The sequence below is a fragment of the Micropterus salmoides genome, unplaced genomic scaffold (assembly GCF_014851395.1).
Source record: "Micropterus salmoides isolate LMB-PRFRI ecotype aquatic unplaced genomic scaffold, ASM1485139v1 Ms_hic_scaffold_10, whole genome shotgun sequence".
Taxonomy (NCBI): Eukaryota; Metazoa; Chordata; class Actinopteri; order Centrarchiformes; family Centrarchidae; genus Micropterus; species Micropterus salmoides.
Window position 1 is genome coordinate 3,018,164 of NW_024040041.1, and position 6,013 is coordinate 3,024,176.

The following is a 6,013-nucleotide window of genomic DNA, read 5'->3' on the forward strand; positions in this document are numbered from 1 at the left end:
GTAGTCTGCATATTCACAATCAAATGATAGTTTTGGATCCAGCAAACAGGACAATGATGACAGTGAAAGGGGCTAATTTACAGACTAGTCGCGTTCCAAAACAAACTCTGTGTAAACTCAAGAGCGTGAAATGCTCCTACGGTAAAAATGTAATTGAATGAAGAAATAAAAACTACAGCAAAAAAAGCACCTACTGCCATCTCCTGGTGTGGTAATGAGTGTCTTGGTTAAACTACAACCTTTATTTTGAAAAGGCAGATATCTAATGAAGCCCATGCCTGCCTCTAGAAAACATGTTTCACGTTACATTTTACACTTAAAACATGCTACTCTCATGAGTTTATGTACTTTTGTTATTGGAGAAATGCAGCTCCACAGGTTTCCCACGGTAATAGAAAGACAGTAAAAGTTCAGGATCACCTGCAGTGACGCCAGAGAAATATCACACCTGTCACCTCTTATCACTTATCTCACTTATCACTCTTATGTGGGCTGCTGCGCTGAAAAGAAACTATGGGCCGATATTTGGAGAGACTGAAACTGAACTTTTGACTTTGTTATTGTATTGTAGCTCATATTGTTTCAAGGATGATGAAAGCCAAACTTATAACGCAAAAAATAGTGAATCTAATATTAATGAAGCAAAAATATTCTTTGTTATAACTACACAGTAAGCCATTCCTGGGACAGGAGATATTTTTGACTCTTGGTGGATTTACAGTATGATGGGCAACAGGTTGAGGGTCACTGCCTTGCTCACGGACACTTGGCTGTGGCTGGATACTCAATGGCTGTTGGAAAGTCAAGTCCAAATCTCACTGATTCACTGAGTTCTTCTTCCATGAAGCCAATTGAAAGCTGTGAGAGAGCAGGGTTAACTCCAGGTCAGCTTCTGAGGGAATTCAACTTTCTTTCATTTCAGAAACATTTTGGCAAGTCAAGTCCTAATTAAATTACAATTTTAATATGGAAACACTCATCACAGTTTTGATATATGCATGATGTGTGTACAAACACTTTTTAAAACTGTTTATACTGGTACCAGCTAACTTCGGCACTGTCACACACACAGGTCAAACTAATGCATTTTAAAAATTGACAAAACACTTTAAAATCAGGGACTGATCCTGCACGAAGGATGAGACTTAAAGTGTTTAGTCATTTAAGATATTTCAGTCTAGACCAAAGTAGTGCACCAACAGGTTGACATTGCAATCCATAGAAAACAAATGGTGATCACACTAGATGCTGACTGGTTTCCGGACCCCCCCCTCCAATACAGTTTTGGAGTGGCCTTTTATTGTGGCCAGCCTAAGGCAATCCCCATGCTGTCTGATCAGCATCTTGATATGCCACACCTGTGAGGTGGATGGATTATCTCGGCAAAGGAGAAGTGCTCACTAACAGATTGACAGATTCGTCAACAATATTTGAGAGATATAGGCCTTTTGTGTACATAGAGAAAATCTTAGATCTGTGAGTTCAGCTCATGATGAATGGGGGCAAAAACAAAAGTGTTTTGTTTATAATTTTTTCAGTGTATATGACAGGATTAAGTACAGGTCAGGTGAGATATTTTGAAATATAACTTTAAAATGGCTAAAATGCTGTGACTCAGTTATTTCACTCTATTAACAGCAGCATACAGGATATTATCATAATGTCACTGATTTTCTGACACCAGTTATTAGTGTGCTTGAATTTTGTTGGTATAGCAATTAAATGCTGCATTACATTACTTGAAAACTATTGTTTTTCCTGAATGCTAGATACACTATATTGCCAAAAGGTTTGGGACGCCTGCACATGCACATGAAGATTAATAACATCCCATTCTTAATCAGTTGGGTTTAATATGGAGTTGGCCCACCCTTTGCAGCTATAACAGCTTCAACTCTTATGGGAAGGCTGTTCACAAGATTTAGGAGTGTGTTCATAGGAATTTTTGACCACTCTTCTAGAAGCGCATTTGTGAGGTCAGGCACAGATGTTGGACGAGAAGGCCTGGCTCGCACTCTCCACTCTAATTCATCCCAAAGGTTTTCTGTCAGGCTGAGGTCAGGACTCTGTGCAGGCCAGTCAAGTTCTCCATTCCAGACTCACTCGTCCATGTCTTTATGGACCTTGCTTTGTGCACTGGTACCCAGTCATGTTGGAACAGGAAGGGGACATCCCCAAACTGTTGGGAGCATGAAATTGTCCAAAATGTCTTGGTATGCTGAAGCGTTAACAGATCCTTTCACTGGAACTAAGGGGCCAAGCCCTGAAAAACAACCCCACACTAAACTTTACACACTTGGCACAATGCAGTCAGGCAAGTACCGTTCCCCAGGCAACCGCCAAACCCAGACTTGTCCATCAGATTGCCAGAGAGAGAAGCGTGATTCGTCACTCCAGAGAACACGTCTCCACTGCTCTAGTGTCCAGTCGCGTCGTGCTTTACACCACTGCATCCAACGCTGTGCATTGCACTTGATGATGGAAGGCTGCTCGGCCATGGAAACCCATTCCATGAAGCTCTCTACGCACTGTTCTTGAGCTAATCTGAAGGCCACACGACGTTTGGAGGTCTGTAGCTGTTGTATGTGGCCTACCACTTCGTGGCTGAGTTTCTGTTGTTCCTGTCACTTCCACTTTGTTATAATACCACAAACAGTTGACCGTGGAATATTTAGTAGTGAGGAAATTTCACGAATGGACTTTGCACAGGTGGCGTCCTATCACAGTACCACGCTTGAATTCACTGAGCTCCTGAGAGCGACCCATTCTTTCACAAATGTTTGTAGAAGCAGTCTGCATGCCTAGGTGCTTGATTTAATACACGTGTGGCCATGAAGTGATTGGAACACCTAAATTCAATGATTCGGAGGGGTGTCCCAATACTTTTGGTAATATAGTGTACATACTCTGAAAGCTTTACTTCAAAATGTGTAAAGATATCTATGCCAGTATTTTTTTCTACCATATGACCTCTGGTGGGATCTGTACCTACAACTGTTGATGATTTGTTCTGTGGAACAGGGACACAGTTTCTGTAAAGAAAATGTTGCTGTTAATTTTTTTCTATTCACCTCGATTGTGTTGAGGTGGAGGCAGACATCTCGGAGACAGACATCAGTAAACCATCCTAGAAGATTTGCAATTTAATTTACTTGAGGTTGAAATCTTCTCATGGCTGCGTGAATCTGGACAAACACAGACTCTCTTGACCTGCATGGTTAGTCTGCCCAAGAAGCAATGAGTGTGTCACTTGTCTGGCACAGATCATATCCACGGTTCTTCTCAACACTGCATATAGTGTATGAATGACATTGCATACTGTCTGATACTTTAAAGTTTCCTGTGAATTACATGAGGATGCATTGTCCCAAACTGAAAATGTGAATATGACACATGATTTTGAAGCTGAGGTAGGCAATTTACTTCAGTAGCACTTTTGTTCTATTTGTTATTATTAAATCCCGACAGCAATAAATAAATCAAATGCTTTGACACAAAATGAAAACAATCCGGTTTCTGTGGCTGTAGCAGAACTGTAATAATCAAATGACTAGCTGGCCTACCTGCGTGCACTCTGTCTCTGTACTCACTGCACATGACCATGTGTTTTGGTGGAGTGGCTCTGGAGGGAGGCCTGTTGGATACTTTTAGAATCTAGCTGTCTTTTGCTGGTTTCTAAAACCTGCCCCGTTGCTTAAAGTGCATGTGCACTGGTGTACAAAGTAACATGTGTGGTCAATATTACACCAATTGAACTGCTTTATTGTACATACATTACAAATATACTAGATTAGGGCAATGACATGAGAAATCATTTAAGGATACTCTTTATGTGTTTCCAAAAAGTTCCAAAAAATCTCTTGGAAAGTGAAGAAGGTGAAATGCTTCTCTCTCTTTCTTTGTTTTTTGTTCATGTTTAAGAGTTAGTTGGCTCTGTTACTTTGGGTACCATGTAGCTACGGGGACCAGACGCAATAAAATAATAATAATAATAAACTTGTTTTGAGCACTGACAGACGTTTATCGTGTTCTGATTGAACACATTCTCAACTCACATTTTCTGTGTTTAAATAAGTACAATACGTCATGGCGGATGGGTTAAACTGGAGTTACTTAAAAGCCAAGGGTGTCTCATACAGACGCTGAAAGGTAGGCCTACCTTGTTTGTCAAATAACGAAGCTTTGTCAGGTTTCTCAAAGCGTCTCTATTTGGCGTCCCTGGGATAAGACTGAGCTGGTCTGACCCACTTAACCCAATATAAAAACAAACAATCCACCACATGCCTGAAGTCAATAATGATTTGTCTCTATTTGTGTCAATCAATCTGTCACTGTCAAGGCTGTTGCTTTCCTGACAGAACCTGTATGAGGTTAGTTGTCAAGCAAAAGAGAAAGTCTGGCTTTTCTATCGAGCTCCGGGAGGCTTTACACCTTCCTTAATGAAGTAGGCTACCTGGCAACAAAATGCTGCGTTCAAGGTGTTGTTGAAAGATGCGCTCGGTAGGTGTGCAAAGAACTGAGGCTAATTGGCTCGCATCCTTAAAATGCTTGGTGCGTGCAGAAGTGCATACAGGCTTTATGGGTTTGAAAATATGGTGATCATCTCTTTTGAACAAAGGCTCTGTTTACAATGCAGCTGACACTATATAGGCTAAGATCAGTTTTTCTGCCATGTGATTGAAAATCAGTCTTAGAAACGAACTATGATTTCTTTCAACTTGGGTTTCATATTTGCAGTCCAATCCATTAGGTTTAATGGCTATAATTGCAACCTCTCCATCTCACTATTGCCGTTAGCATGTGCCAGATTTACCGTCCCTCATGCTCACACTGTCCTGCGCATGAGCACGAACGCCAGCTGTTGCTGATTGGCTGGAATAGTGTTGTGTGGTTCAGTCTGAGCCACTTTGATTGCTTTCCACTATAAACTAGAAGGTGACATGGGAGTGGATTCTCACTCCAGTCCCATCCCACTCCCACAAAAAAATCCTGTCCTGTCCTAATCCCCGAAGAATGACTCCTGTCCCAATCCCATTCCCGAGAAAACTTTATTTATTTATTTTTTTAAATCAGAAAATAGGCCTAGAGTTTCTTCATATTAGAATTGCATTTTTATCTAGGCCTAATAATGGAACTATTATTCCCGTCGACTGTTTTCCTGTCCCATCACAGCCCTGTGATGATTGGGGAAATTGACTCCCAAACCGCGGGAATCCCTCAGGAATCCCGTGACCCGCAGGATTCCCGAAAAATAAGTGACAGGCTTTATTAGGCATACAGACACTGTTTTTCAGCGCACAGACAGACTGCTTACGCACCTTGAGGAAATAGGCTATAGCTAAATTCGATAATAAAGATTGTCTTTCTCTAGTATCGCATAGCGACCTTTAAACGGTTGAAATTGCTAGGCCTATCTTTTACCTGTGTAGGCTACTCTGGTTTACAGACGCCATCAGACTTCAGTTAAGTTGTAGAATGGGAAACTGCTATGGTGCCCGGTGCTGGTGGTGTTGGTTGCATTCAAAAGCCTATTTTACTATTTAACAGTGTATTGTGAGACAATATTGAATTTTTACACTCCTTTTTTGCAGTTAACTTTAATGTACATTGTAGTTGACAAACTAATTATGCACTTGATTCTTTGGTTTTGTGAAATGAGGCTTTGAACGCAGCAAGCAGCTCACTGTTGTCATGAATACCTCACTGTTACTTTAACTGTTTACAACATCAGAGATCAGAGTGAATGCTTTTCAAATAATAAAGCATATGTTATAACTGTGGGCAGGGCTTTGTGCTGTGAATGATCTGGAATAAGAATGGTTAAATAAAATGGTCATCAAACTGAATTTGTGTTTTGAGTTAAAGTCAATGACTGATTTTGAACAGTTAAAGCAGTGCGTTAAACGCCACAAAAGACATCAGGTCTCGTTAAGGACTGTACAAAGATAATTTGGTTGGGAAAAGTGCGCTGAGAATTGAAGATGATTGTAGCATGATGAATACGAACAATTAT